The sequence below is a fragment of the Camelus dromedarius genome, chromosome 18, assembly GCF_036321535.1.
Source record: "Camelus dromedarius isolate mCamDro1 chromosome 18, mCamDro1.pat, whole genome shotgun sequence".
Classification (NCBI taxonomy): Eukaryota; Metazoa; Chordata; class Mammalia; order Artiodactyla; family Camelidae; genus Camelus; species Camelus dromedarius.
Window position 1 is genome coordinate 19,031,836 of NC_087453.1, and position 15,667 is coordinate 19,047,502.

Consider the following 15,667-nt stretch of genomic DNA (forward strand, 5'->3'; position numbering starts at 1 on the left):
CCCCCACCCCCAACACCGCCCGCTCCGCGCCCCGGGCCCGCACCCAGCGGCCCAGCCCCCTCGGGTGGCGCTCATTGGCCCTGGCCTCCGTCACTCCAGCGGGCAGCCCTGGGGATTGGGCGCCGCTCGCACGCCCGCCACGCTCTCAGCAGCGGTCCCCGGGCCTCCCTCCGGGCTGGGCAAGCGGGGCCAGGCGGGGAGCGGGGCCGGGCAGGGGACCAGAGCAGCAGGGCGTCCGTCACCGTCCCCGCCCGCACGGCGCGCGCGCGCGCGCGCGGCGCAGGCCCGGCCCGACCCGGCCTCAGGCGGCCGGCTTCGCCTCGCCGCGCCTCGCCGCGAGCTCACCTCACAGCCCCGCTCCAGCTGCGCCGCTCCAGGACCAACCGACAGAAGGACTCTGCGTGCTGCGCACCACGTGACCCCCGGGACGCGCCCAGCGTATCCCCCTCCCCCCACACACACGCACCATCGCCACCACCAAGTGACGCAGCGCCTCATCTGCCCCGCCCTCGGCCCCTCCCCGCCAGATTACCGTGGCGACAGTTCGGGCGAGCCACGCCCACCGCCTTGACGCGCGGGAACACGCCTGCGGCTGGATCCCGAGCACGAAGTCCCCATTCACCCACATCCACAGTGATCATACGAAGCCCGGAACTGGACACTGTCCATCACCTCTTAATTTTGCCTCCTAAATGCATCTCGAAGCCTCTTACTTCTCTCTGTCCCGCTGCCAACACTCCAGTCTAGGCCACCATCACCTCTTTCCTAGATGATGATTGCCCTCTCCACCCCATTACTCTTTCGCCTTACAATCCATTCTTCACACTCAGACTGTGGGAGCTTTTCACAGCCTCCCCAGCTCAAAGCCCATTTCCCACTGTTCTTCGGATTGAGATCTAAATCTTTACTGTAGCCTATCTGCCAGGCTCTTCAATCCGTACCTAACCTGCCTCTCTCACATTCTCACAGAATCAGCTCCCCCATGTACTCAGTGTCTTTCAAGTACTCTAACAAGCCAGATTCCTCCCCGCCTCAAGGCCTTTGCACTCATCCCTCCTCTACTTTCCCTTACTAACTCCTAAGAAAGGACTCCAATTGGTAGTGCGGAGAGGAGCTGTACTTTGCCTCCGTTGCGGGGGGTGGGGGCCAAGGTCGGAGTTCCAGCCACCCCAGAAGGGTCTAAGGTGTTTTTCCAATGGGACTTGGGGAGTCCCAAAGAGAAATGCTAAACATTTGTTATTTAGGAAGACAATAACGACTTTATTTTACATTGGAAAAAAGGGCAGCCGGATTGCACTTCTTAAAATGTAAATCTTGTCACTGCCCTGCAACAACCAATCAATCATCTCTCCATCGAATCCTCCACCCTTGCTAATCCTCTGGCCACGCTGATTTTCTGTCCGTTTCTATGGCTCTTCACAAGCTCTTTCCAAGCGCTGGGCCTTTGACTAGACTGTTGCTTTTTACAAAGCTGACTCTTTGACGGGTCTCCTCGGTGAAGTCCTCTTTGACTACGTTATCCAGAAGTGCTCCCCTCAATCTCATGCCTCCCACACAGCAATTACTCTCTACCTTACCACTGCTCATTTTCAGCAGAGCACTTGACACAGTTTGTAATTATTTAACTTGTTTGTTCTCCTGGTTTTGTCTTTGGCCCAAATTAGATTTAGGGTCTATCTTGTACCTAGGGAATTGTCAGAACCTGACAGATAGTAGACGTTCATTGTGCATTTGTGGAAGGAATGAAATAAAGGGAATGATATTTGAAAAAAAAAAAGTGATAATTGAAAATAACGAGTAGATTCTTCTTCAATGACCTGACTCAATAGGAGAAGTGCTTCTCAAGTCCTGTCTGGAGACTGAAGAGGGCATTTCCTAAGCTGAGGTAGTCAGAGCAGAGCGCAGTTCTTAGGGAGAGGTCCTGGGAAGACAGGGACAAAAAGTCCTATACACACTTTGACAACACATATACAAAAATTGTAACCATACAGAGAAAATTGGTGTGGCCCCTGACCAAGGATAACTTGCAAATTTGTGAACTGTTCCATATTTTAAAAAAACAAACAACTTCTGGGTTGAGAACCAAAACTACCTGCATGAACTCAGCCAAGTGCTAAAATACAGGAAGAAAGGACCTTCCCAGGATCCTCTGGGTATATGTTTATTAACATTAAATTGCTCAGATTTTGGTGGCTGTTGTAGCATATAGAGAATTTTTTGCTCTGTAACGACGGTAATGCCAAGGATCCATTGCCCCATACAAATATAACATGTTTCTTTTCTTATTCAACCTGCACATATTGAGACACAGGGTTGAGCTGGGCATCAAAGACACAGAGCAGAATGAGATTTAGGCCCTGCTCTCTGAGTTTACCACCTGGTAAAGAAAGCATGACAATCTGTAAGTTAAAATTCTTTTTGTCTGTTGCAAGTATAAACACTGACACTGTTACAAGTACAAGCAAAAGAAAAATATATTGGGAGGATACTGGGGCCCCAGAGCATGGACAGGAGAGCAGGATCAGAAAACAAGCCTCACAAAAGCAGCTCCACCAAGAAGCAAGAAGCAGCAGCTGTTGCTGCCAGCAGCACCACATGCCACAGCTGGGATTCAATCCTAATATCCCTTTGTCTTTGAGTCTTGCACTCAAGAGGCAAAGTCTTGGCCAGGAGCCGATGTTGATTGGTCAATCTCAGGTCACATGGATTAGTCCAGGCTGCCAGAGGAAGAAGAGAGGAACAATTTGCCTCTAAGGATAGCACCCCCCCAAATGAGAAGAGAGGGAAGGACTGATGCTGGCCAGGCAAAAATAACTTGATAAAATACGAATAAAATACATTGAGAGTTAAGCTTTTCCTGATTAAAAAACCTGCGGAAACTTGCCTTGCTAACTTCTGAGCTGGATGTCTGGCTGGCTGCTAGACACAGAACTCCGGTTTGCAAAAGTTCTGGTCTAAAGTCCAGGTTTCACTACTGCCTCTTTAGCAGCATCTATCTACCCTTCTGCCTTAAGGTCTTCCCCAGCATCTCACTAAGTAATTGGTCTCAACCTTCCAATTCTTTCTTAGATAGAACCTTTCTTTGTCAGATGGCATTCAATTAATAGTTGTGGTTGACTGAATGAGTGAAAGAATGAATGTACAGCAGCCTCAACTCCAGCGAGTAGATTCTCTCCTGCTAAGTTTCCAATCACTTCAGAACTGTGGTCCCAGCACATAAGACAACAGCTCCACAATGAAGCCTTGCATACACACCAGCTGTACAGTAGCACAAGAGTCATTCAATACCTGCACAGAAGTGTCCTTTCTCTCCCTAAGCATCACTTTTCTTCAACTGTAAAATGGGATGATATTTACCCTCACTCACAGAATTGTCACATTTAAGTTAAATAACACATGAGAAAATGTATTGTAAACTGCAAAGTTCTATATAAATGATTTTCTGATTGCTTTTTACTAGATTCATTATCTGGAGTATTCAAAATGTCCCTAGCTAAAGAGAAGCAGAAGTAAAGATCTGAGATAGAATATTCAACTAGAAAACTGATCTTTCTCAACCTCCATCCAGCAAGCCTTTAAACTCTATCCTTCTACAACCCCACAGCACTTACAATGAGTCTGTCAAGGAGAAAAGGAAAAACTAAAACAGAAAAGCAAGCCCCTTAGCTCTGACTCACACTCACAGACCCCATGCACTCAAAGTATCACCAAGCCTGAGCATGTCGGTCTCCAAAGCAGGAACTGGAGTGTGATGTCTGCAGCACCAAGCTCAGTGTGAGAACTCAGGAAGCCGGAAACCACAGTCATAGCAGCATCTGAGAGTCCACGAACATCCACAAGGCAGCAGGGGCCCAAGGGAAGTGTGTTGAGTCTTCGTTCTGGTCTAAGGTCTCACCAATCTGGGCCTGATGGAAAGTTCCTGAGCTCCTCAAGCCTTAGCTGCTCTCCAAGTGAGGGGGAGGAGTATTAAGTAGGAATTCCAATATATTTCCAGCATTTTGTAAGACTGTAAGGAGGGAAGGAGAAGGGGGAGGAGAGAGGAGACCATTTTTCATTCTCGTGGCGAGGGCCACTAAAGAGACTGATAAAATCCACCTGGACCACTTCAAGGGCAGAGACTATGTGTCCTGGTCTTTTTTGTCCCTTGGGAGCTCCAGTACCTAGCACTGTTCCTTGTAATTTAAGCATACATGTTTCTTGTGGGTTGAAACTCACGCCAGCTTAGAGATAAAGAGAAAAGGGGAGGAGTTTAGCCCCAGGGACTAAGGGAATGGAAGTTATAAAGACGAAAGTTAAAGAAACGGTCTAAAAAAAAAAGAGAGAGAGAAAGAAAAAAAAGAAACAGTCTATAAATCTGCTAGATTCCACTTGGCTCTCCAAACTTACTTTTTAATTTTAATTTTTTAAATAGTCGTGCTGTCCCATGATTCAAATGCCAGAAATTATATAAAAGGTAAACAATATAAAGTCTCTCTTAAATTCTTGTCCCTCATTGGTCCTGTTTCCATTGGTAACCACTACTCTTACTTTCTTATGAATCTTTTCAGTATTCCCTTGTGAGTACAAGCAAATTTGAATATAAGTTCAAACATAGTTTGAAACTTCTGCATAAAGGGAAGCATTATTCATGTTGTTCTCCACCCTATTTTTTTCACTAAACAACACATTTTGGACACTTTATAATACATTTCGTAAGTGGTATAAAAATGACCTTCACATTATCTTATTTTATTTTACTGCTGCACTGTATTCCTTGTGTGGATATACTATAACTTGCTTAATCAGTCCCCTGTTTAAGGACATTTGGGTTGTTTCCAACCTCTGGCAATTTAAAAACTATGTTCCATTTACAAAGAGTACAACACACATCTGCAGACAGAACTGTAGTCTAAGTTCTCTGAAATGGAAGATCTGAACCACAGGGATATGTGCATTTATAATTTTGATAAATATTGCTTGTTACCCTCTACAGATTTCCCAGAAAATAACTACACAGTTGCAAAATGTGCCACAAGTAATCTGTTACTTGTAACATTTAAAATCTAGCAATTTATTTATAGTTTAAGAAATAAAAATGATTTCAAGATTATTCCCATAATGTTATTCTCACTTGCATTCCTGATAGAGAGAAAAGTGAGTAATGGTCCAGTTACCCTGCTGAGAATGTGTATAACCCACTGCCACAACCATGTACATCACACATGTCATCACCACTTGCCTTTAAAAGAGACGTATTGGAAATCATCTTGATGATCTTGATGTAGGGGGAAATATCCATCAAACATGCAAAGGACAAGCCGTTAAGAAAAATATTATAAATTAAACAACATAAAAAAATTCTATTCTATCCAGGGTTGTATGTATATACATGGATAATCTCAGGGCTCTAGAGAAATGAGACAGGGAATGGAAGCTAAGGAAAAATCACCCAGAGGGACCATTCACTTTGTTTTCAATGTTTATAAACAATGTTGCAATAAATAATTCCCTTACCAATGATCATTTACAATGTTTCCAGTTGCTACAGATAGTGCTTCAATAAACAGCCTTGTACATTCAAAAAAGGAAAAAGAGAGGAAAAATTGGAGCTATGTCTCACTTAATGGAAATTGTACACCAAGAAACAAATGTATGATTGAGTGTATCAGTACAATTATTTGCATTTCAGGTTAAAACAAGAGGAGGGTATGTGAAGAACATTGATAAATGATGCTCTGCACCTCAGACCCTTCTGAACTTCTTGCCTGCTTACTGACTCACCAAAAGCTCTCTCTCCCCCTTTTCTGTTGTCCCGTACTTGTGGGTTTGAAATCTCACCTCCTTGACATAACCCTACCCAGCCCAGCCCACAGTTCCCCTGGGCCTAAAAAAAACTATCTGAAGCCCAATCTAGATTCCAAATTCCAGGCTCTAAGTAGTACCAGCAAAGAAAATATTTGGATGACAGTTATGGAAAAACAGGTAATCACAGGTCTGTTCACACTTTATTCTACTTCCCCTACTTTCCTTGCCTATATCATTCTTTTTTTTTCCCCTTGCTACTTCATAAGCATTTTTAAGGCCTTCGTGATTTTCAAAGGTTTATTTAACCTACTTGCTAAATCATCACCCCTTCTCCTCCCACTCATCTTCTTTTATTTTCAGGGCAGCCTTTTTTATTGCAGGAGGTAAAATCGAGGCAGAAACCTGGCTAAAGGAGAATTTAAAGGTCCCATTAAGTCCCAAATGATGAAACCATATGAATATGTAGAGAACTGGCTCCTGCCTCAGACGGCCTCTGTCTTCCCACCACATAATTTGGGGTAAGATCTCTGGCTCTTCAGAAGCCAGATGAGAAATAAGTTACATTTAGATTCCCTATAGATTTTCCAAATTTTCCTTTTACCCTGCACACTCACCGTTGCCTCTTCCCTTCCTATTCTACCTCAAATTTTTAGCCCTTTTGGGGAAAAAAATGACAATATTTGTTGAACATTCACTGTTTGCCAGGCTCTGTGCTAAGCACTTTACATGAATTATTTCATTTAATATTCACAATGACCCTTGAAGAGAGGTCCTATTATTATCATTTTGCAGTTGAAGCAATGGAGGCCCAGAGAAGTGAAGTTGCTCATCTAAGGTCATATTCCTTAGAATAATTTAAGCAGACAGTTTAACTCCAGATCTCATGCTTATTCATCCAAAACTAATCAAATTCTCAGTAGAGCCTCCCCTAGTTCCTCTGTCCTCAAACACTCTCCAATGTGGCTTATTCTCCAAAATATTCAAGTTACCATTCTAACATCCTAGTAATAATAAGCAAAATGACCCTTTTAAAACATGTCAAATCATCCATTCCTCTGCACAAAACCATCTAAAATTGTCCCCTCTCTAATTAAAAATAAATCCAAAATCTTTACCTACCAGGCTTTCTTGATCTGCCTTTTATGTTCCCCAGTACTCTGATCTCAAATTCTCTTCTCTTTGCTTTGTTCACTCCAGCTACACTGGTATCCTTCTCTTTTCTTGAACACACTAAATACACTTCTACCTGAGGTTTTGTCCTTGCTGTCCCCTCTGCCTGAAAAAATGTACCCCTAGATGCCCATAAGACTGAGCACTTATTTTCCTACTGGTCTCTGTTCAGGTGTCAATTTATCACAGAGGCTTTCCCTGCTACCCTAAATAAGACAGTGTCCTGTCTTTTTCTCTCTCAACTTCATTTATTTTTCTTCAGAGCACTTCCCACCACCTGGTATATTACATATTTATTTTTCTGTAATAATCTATTTCATAGCTTTAGAATTTACAATTTATGAGGGCAGGGACTTTGTTTTGTTTACTGCTGTGTCCCCAATACATGGAATGATGCCCAGCAAAAAATAGGTGCTTAGTATTTTGCATGAATGGTAATATCAAACAATAATTTTGGGGCCTTCCATTACACCAGGCACTCTAAGTACTTACATACATAGTTTCTCACTTAACCCTTATAACAATTTTATGAGATTTAACAACCTTTTTAATGTGACATCCAAAACTCTTTCATGACCTATCAGCAGCTAGCTCTCTGAGAAAAACAAAAGAAAAGGTTGATTTGTAGCATTTGTGAATATCTGTGCTGCAAATACATTGTGGCTGATTTCAGACTACTAATATGAGATCCACTGGCTCACAAAATTCCTGGACACTTATCAGTTGGCTCACAAGTTGGTACAAGCCTGCTCCAGCACACCACTGCCACCATTCTTAGGAGAGCACGGAAACCCTTCACATGTTGGCCCTTGTATATCTTTCCAATGGAATCTCTTGTTACTTTCCAACTCGCCCACACAGTCCACTCTCAAATCATGCAAAATTTCTGTCTGTGTGAGAACATGCCCTGCTTGTCTATCCTTAATTGTCACTGGGCAATGTGCTTTATTTCTGAGAAGTTCTTTCATCCTCCCTCAGTCTGGCTCTGTACTGATGCATCTTCAAAGCAACACCAACCAATTCAACAAACAGTAGTTAAACAACCAGCACATTCCAGGCAGGATGTTAGGAGCTGGGGGAGTAGAGATAAAGGAGAAGCAGTTGATATTCCCAGAGTAGCTCACAATCTGGTAATGAATGCAAATGGATAAGAAACAAAGTAGAATTACATTTTAATGAGAAAAGTAATGAGGGATTGATTGAGTCTAACAACAGTGAGCAGAATCAATGCCAACTTCCCAGAGGAAGTGAAAACAAATACTTTTATAGTTGGATATTTTCAAGGCAGGCAGATTCAGGCAATTTGAGAGTTCTGGAAAAGATTGAGGAAGTGGGGTAAGACAGATGGTAAGGTTTCCTGGACTCCTCTTTGCTCCCCAAACCTTCAGTAGGAAACTCTATTTCACTCCATTATAGCAGAATTGCCAAAAGGCAAGTGGTCAGAAATCAATGAATAGTCATGAACACAGGAGGAAGTACAATAAGTCAACATCTTGAGAAATGATTGCCAAAATTTTATGCTTGTTGGTTATCAGTAAATCATGACCAACAAACTAGTTATTTTGTTGGTGGATCAAAGAATGTCACAGAACTTGATAGACCTGTTCAATCAGTACAGACTTTGGAAAAAATAGCAAAAATCATTGGAAATGACAAATCAATGTTGGTGGAATGTGGAGAAAAGTAAAAATATAAATGTATAATTATAATAAAAATAATAGGGGTTGAGTATAGCTTAGTGGTAGAGTGCATTCTCAGCATGCACAAGGTCCCTGAGTTCAATCTCCAGCACCTCCATTAAAAAATAATAATAATAAAATTAACACTGTGTCAACCACTGATTTATGTGCTTTACTTGTATTAACTCATTTAACTTTGCCTACTTTTATAAAGTAGGTTCTATTATTATCCCAAAGATATTTCACTGAGAAAACTGACACTTAAGAAAGGCTGAGTAACCCACTCAATGTCACAGACATACAGTGGAGTATGGGAGCCAGCCTGTACTGACTGGTTTGCAAGAGCTGATTATTAAATATTCAGTTGGTAGCTTAAAACAGGCCATAGTGGGAGTATTTACACTATGGATGATGGCAAACACTATACTTATCAGCACACCATATAATAATGAACAAATAAACAGAAAAATCTCTGCCTTCATGGAGTTTACAGTCTCATGGTGGGAGATGGACAGTGAACAAATAAATAAATAAGTAAAATACATGGTATGTCGATGATAAGTGCTATGGAGAAAAATAATTAGGAAAGGGGAATAGGTAGTTAAGGGGTGCTACACTTTTAAATAGAAAAATCTGGGAAGGCCTCACTGAGAAGGTAATATCTGGTTATGACCATAAGGAGACAGAAAGGAGTAAGACCTGCATTTGTCTTGGAGAAGAGTGTCCTAGGCAAATCTTCAGCAAATGCCAAGGCTCTAAGAAGCACAAACATACCTTGGGCATTTAAGGAACAGCAAAGAGGCCAGTTGACTGAAAGAGATAGAGTAAGGGGGAATCTCCAAGGGAGAGTGTGATGAGTGTACTTAAGAATTATTTTTTGTACTAAAAAAAAGAGGTCTTAGTACATATAGCTGGATAAATCATAAGCTAATAGCAAAAATCACAGTTTACGTTTATTGAATGTTTACTGTAAGGCACTGTGCTATATGCTGCACACACATTACCTTACTTAATCTTCTCTATGTTATTTTACTGAATCCTCAGCAGTCTGTGAGGCTGGTAAAATTGAAACTTAACTGAGAGTTTAAGTAAATCGCACAGAATTATAATGAGAGTCCATATTTGTTCCAGCCTGCCCTATACCTACCTTTCTCTATTAGAACTGGTAGATGAACTTGTTGGATCCTCATAATTAATTTGTGTGAAGGAGTTTCAGTGTCATTGTAGAGCAAAAGAGGAGTGTTATTAGCCAAAAGGGTGTGATTTGGCATATGATTATGAAAACAAAAATCTATAGGCCTTAAGAAAGACAGTAAGAATTTACTGGAGCAATCATTTGAACTGAGAGTAATGGGAAAAGACACACATAGAAGGTACCATTTGAACTGGACCTTGAAAAGTAAATATCACTGTACACTGGAAATTGACACAAGATTATAAAAACTGACTACACTTTAATTTAAAAAAATATATATATATAAAGAGTAAATATCAGATCCTTATATATCAGTCAAGGTCATGTAGAGAGGTTATTTGAAGGGAGACAGTTTGATATAATGGGTTGTTAACTGCATAACTGAAGAGGTAAGAGGAGAAATCTAAGGTATCACGTAGGTAGTTATTGCAGAGACAGCTACAATCCTTAGGGCTGAGGGAACAAAGGGAAGAGGTTGGATTTATCAAAACACAGAAACTTAGAGGAGGTGCCAAACAGAATTGAAACTCAGACCTCTGAAGAGGAGGCATTGCTTGGTAGGTGCTTGTGTCTCTGAGGGGTTGGGACCAAGACCTGTGTGTAGGAGGCACTGGGCAGTGCTAATGAGGCTGATTTTTTGTGTTAGAAAAATTACAAATTAATTCAGCTGTTGTAATGGGAGGGAACTGCCACTGCTGGAATTAAGAAGCCTTGCTGGGATGCCACTGATAGAAACAGGAAGCAAATAGGAAGGAGGCTTCCATCCTTCTTCCTCCACCCTTGCAGTATCCCTCTAGTAGTCTCTAACAGAAGAGCTTAACAGCCAGCCAGCATGCAAAGGAGAAATATTGTTTGCAGAGTCTCAACCCTGAAATCATAAAGCAGAAAGGGTGAATTTGAAGCTGAGACAATAGCTAAAAACACACCTACCCGGTTTAGAAGGATTTGAACAGGAAAACTGGACAGCTATATGCAAAAGAATCAAACTGGACTACTCTCCCACATCATGCAAAAAAATTCAAAATTTATTATGTATATTTAAAGACTTAAATATAAGACCTGAAACCATAAAAGTTCTAGAAAAAAACTTAGGCATTATGCCTTTTGACATTGGTCTTAGTAATGTTTTTTGGCTATTTTTTGTTTGTTTTGGGGGGGAAGTAGTTAGGTTTATTTATGTATTTTTAATGACAGCACTGGGGACTGAACCCAGGACCTTGTACATACTAGGCATGCACTCTACCACTGAGCTATACCCTCCCTCAATGTTTTTTGGGGTATGTATCCTCAGGCAAGGGAAACAAAACCAAAAACAAACAAGTGGGACTACATCAACCTAAAACGCTTTTTGCCCTGCAAAGGAAGCTATTAACAAAACGAAAAGGCTCCCAGAAGACCTAAACAGACATTTCTCTGAAGAAGACATACACAATAGCATAATAAAAGATGCTGAATAGCGCTAATTATCAGAGAAAAGCAAATCAGAACTACAATGAGGTGTTACCTCACACTGGTTAGAGTGGCCATCATTAAAAAGTCCACAGATGATAAATGCTGAGGGAGTGGAGCAAAAGGAATCGTCTTACACTGTTGGCGGGAACATAACTATGGAAAACAGTATGGAGATTCTTTAAAAACCTAAAAATATTCTGAGGATTTAATGCATAGCATGGCAATTTTAGTTAACAATACTGTATTGTATATTTGAAAATTGCCAAGACAGTAATCTTAAATGGTCTCACCATGCACACACACACACAAAAATGGTAACTATGTGAGGTGATAGAGATTTTAAAAACTCTTATTATGGTAATCATTTCAAAATATATATGTATATCAAGTCACACGGTATGTTTTAAACTTCTACAATGCCATATGTCAATTACATCTCAATAAAACAGGAAAAAAGAAAGAAAAAATAAAACTAAGCAGTAAGTAGCAAAAAAAAAAAAAACAAACCACCTAAAAATAAAGTTACCATATGATCCAGGAATCCCACTCCTGGGCATATATTCAGAGAAAACTCTAATTCAAAAAGATATATGCACCCCAATATTCATAGCAGCAATATTTACAATAGTCAAGACATGGAAACAACCTAAATGTCCATCGATAGATAAATGGATAAAGAAGATGTAGTACATGTGTGTGTGTGTGAGTGTGTGTGTGTGTGTGTGTGTGTATAGTAATACTTCTTGGCCATAAAAACAAAATAAAATAATGCCATTTGCAGCAACATGAATGGACCTAGAGATTATCATACTAAGTGAAGTAAGTCAAAAGGGAAAGACAAATATCATATGATATCATATATGGAATCTAAAAAAAAAGTGATATAAATGAACTTATTTACAAAACAGACTCACAGACATAGAAGACAAACTTACGGTTACCAAAGGGGAAAGGGGGGGAGGGGTAAGTTAGGAATTTCGAATTAGCAGATACAAACTATTATATATAAAATAAACAACAAGGTCCTACTGTATCACACAGGGAAATATATTCAATATCTTGTAGTAACCTATAATGAAAAAAATATGTGTATAACTGAATCACTATGTTGTGCACCAGAAACTGACACAACATTGTAAATCAAATGTACTTCAAAAAAAAAATGAAAATTAGAAAATAGGAGACAGACAGGAATCACAGAAAGTTAAAAAAATAAAAGACTGCCTACTGAATGGGAGAAGATATTTGCAAATGATATATCCAATAAGGGGTCGAGATGAAAAAGATACAAAGAATTCATACAACTCAACAACAAAAACAAACAACTCTATTAAAAAATGGGCAGAGGATCTGAATAGACATTTTTCCAAAGAAGACATACAGAGGGCCAATAGGCACATGAAAAGATGTTCAACAACATTAACCATCAGGGAAATGGAAATCAAAACCATAATAAGATATCACCTCAAATCTGTCAGAATGGCTGATATCAAAAAGACAACAAATAAGTGTGGGCAAGGATATGGAGAAAAGGTAACCCTCGTGCACTGTTGGTGGGACTATAAATTAGTGCAGTCACTATGGAAAACAGTATGGAGATTCCTTTAAAAATTAAAAATAGAACTACCAGATCCAGCAATTCCACTCCTAGGCATTTACCCAAAGAAAATGAAAATACTAATTCAAAAATATATGTGCACTCCTATGTCCATTGTAGCATATTTACAATAGCCAAGGTATGTGGAAGAAACCTAAATGCCCATCAATAGATGAATGCATAAAGAAGATGTGAGATATCTATATATAGATATAGATATATTCACAATGGAATATTACTCAACCATTAAAAAGAACGAAATCTTGCCCTTTGTGACAACATGGATGGACCCAGAGGGTGTTACGTTAAGTGAAACAAGTCAGACAGAGAAAGACAAATACTGTATGATTTCATTTATATGTGGAATCTAAAAAACAAATGAACAAACATAACAAAACAGAAACAGAGTCATAGATCCAGAGAACAAACGGGTGGTTGCCAGAGGGGAGGGAGGTCAGGGAGGAGAGAAATAAGTGAGGGAGGTTAAGAGGAACAAATTTTCACTTGCAAAATAAATGAGTCACAGGTATGAAATACACAGTGTGGAGAATACAGCCAATAATTATGTAATATCTTTGTATGGTAACAAATAGTAACTAGACTTATTGTGGTGAACATTTTATATACAGAAATATCGAATCACTATGTTGTGTAACAGGAACTAACAGTGTTATAGGTCAATTATACTTTAAAAACAAACAAGCAAACTAACTCATAGAAAAACAGATCAGATTTGTGGCTACCAGAGGTGAGAGGTGAGGGGAGGGGGAATTGGATGAAGGGAGTCAAAAGGTACAAACTTCCAGTTGTAAGATAAATAAGTACTTAGGTACTTATGGAGGTAATGTACAACAAGATAAATATAATTAATACTGCTGTGTGTTATATATGAAAGGTGTTAAGAGAGTAAATTCTAAGAGTTCTTATCACAAGGAAAAACATTTTTTCCTATTTCTTTAATTTTGTATCTATATGAGATGATAGATGTTTACTAAATTTATGGTGGGCATCATTTCACAATGTATGTTTAAGTCAAATCACTATGTTGTACACCTTAAACTTATACAGTGTGTGTGTCAGTTATATCTCAATAAAACTGAAAGGGAAAAAAAGAAGGCAGCTTTATATGGTCTGGATCTTTGAAAAGCTTCTTTGCTGCAGTGACATGGCCTTCTGCCAGCTCCTTAAAGACACCATACTTTCTTTTGCTACAAGGCCTTTTTTCAAGATTCTATTACTTGACTAGAATGTTCTTCACCTGTTAACTGCTCTTCCTCACACTAAATTTCCCTTCTATATACTTTCATAACACCATAAACTTCTCTTGTAGCCCTTGTCACAGTTGTACATCTTCATTTATTGTTATGATCTTTTGAGCAAAGCCTGCCTCCTCCAGCTAGATTGTAAGGTTCAGGGAGACAGGGACCATGACAGCTTTTGCACTCCATTGTTTGTTCTCCCAGTGCCTAGTTTAGTGAGTGCCACAGAGTAGAAATTCAGTACATATCTATTTACAAAATAATTTCAATATCCTGAAAATAGGGAAACATGAGATGTAAAGTGTACTAGAAAGCAGGGATTTGGGGGACTTTTCATTTATCACCTTGCAGCATCTTGCTCTAGATTCTGGAAGTCCTTAGATGATCTTGTTTCTTTCTTTCTTCTTTTTTAATTGAGGTAAAATTCATGTAAGATTAAAAAAAAATAACCATTAGCCCTGCTAAAATGTCTTATTTTGGGCATTTCCTACATTCATATGTTTTGCAACCAGCATCACTATCTAGTTCCAAAACGTTTTAATCACCTCAAAAGGAAATCTCATACTCATTAAGTAGTCACTCCCCATTCCTCTGTCCCCTCTACCCTTGGAAACCACTAGATTGCTGTCTCTATGGACTTACCTATTCTGAATGTTTCATATAAATGTAATTATGTGATATGTGACCTTTTGCGTCTGGCTTCTTTCACTTAGCATAATGCTTTTGAGGTTCATTTACTTTGTAGCATGTATCAGTACTTCAGTCCTTTTTCTGGTTGAATAATATTCTATTTTATGGATATACCACTTCAGTTTATATATTTATCCTGTGATGGACAATGGGGTTGTGTTCATTTTTGGCTATTATGACTAGTACTGCTATGAACATTTGTGTACAGGTGTTTGTTTGAAAAACATGTTTTCAATTCTGCTGTGTAATTCGACCTAGGAGTAGAATGTTTGGGTCATATGGTAATTCTATACTTAACTTTTGGAGGAACTGCCAGAATTTTCCACAACAGTTGTACCATTTTACATTCACACAAGTCACATCTGAGGGTTCCACTTTCTCCACATTACCAAAATCTTGTTTCTTTTACAACCACTGCATACTAGTCATGTACATTCTGCACTTATTCCAACTCTGATGCTTCACTTCTGTATTGAGTTAGGACTTGGTTATTTAGAGATGTTTGTGCAAGTCATGTCTCTTTGGGTCTCCTCCAGAAAATGATTCTTATGGACCTTTTTTTTTCCCCAGCTCCTCCTCCCTCCCCAAAAGGAGTTTATTAGATACATCCTTTCAGAGACGTTGTCTTTCTGGACTATTCATTGTCATTCACTCATATCAGACAATCACCTGCTTTTGATTCAAAATCACTGTGGGTTGATGCTTCTTTTGTTTTTCATCCATGATTTTCAAGGTATATCTCCATCTTGTGATGTCTTGTCAGCAGGATCTCCCTCTCCATTGCTAGATTTGCTTAAATTCCAAATTTTTGCAATGTTATTTTTGATTGCATTTCTTTTTG

General features: G+C 39.7%; 1 protein-coding gene and 1 non-coding gene across 9 annotated transcripts in view; one reads left to right on the plus strand and one right to left on the minus strand.

Moving 5' to 3' along the window:
* PHF20 (PHD finger protein 20) overlaps window positions 1–3,696 on the minus strand; it is a 113,529-nt gene extending 109,833 nt beyond the window's left edge. For 6 of the 8 annotated variants that reach the window (XR_004130932.2, XM_031433902.2, XM_064475724.1 and 3 more), the window contains exon 1: window positions 346–463. The gene's annotated coding sequence lies outside the window, so the exon portion shown is untranslated. Of the gene's footprint in view, window positions 1–345; window positions 464–3,677 lie in introns of those variants that run through there. The other 2 variants (XM_064475722.1, XM_031433903.2) reach the window with 2 other exon arrangements.
* On the plus strand, window positions 1,943–2,054 carry LOC116147529 (U6 spliceosomal RNA). The gene has a single exon (XR_004131090.1). It is a non-coding gene; the product is annotated as a U6 spliceosomal RNA (small nuclear RNA).
* Window positions 3,697–15,667: the final 11,971 nt, after the last annotated feature.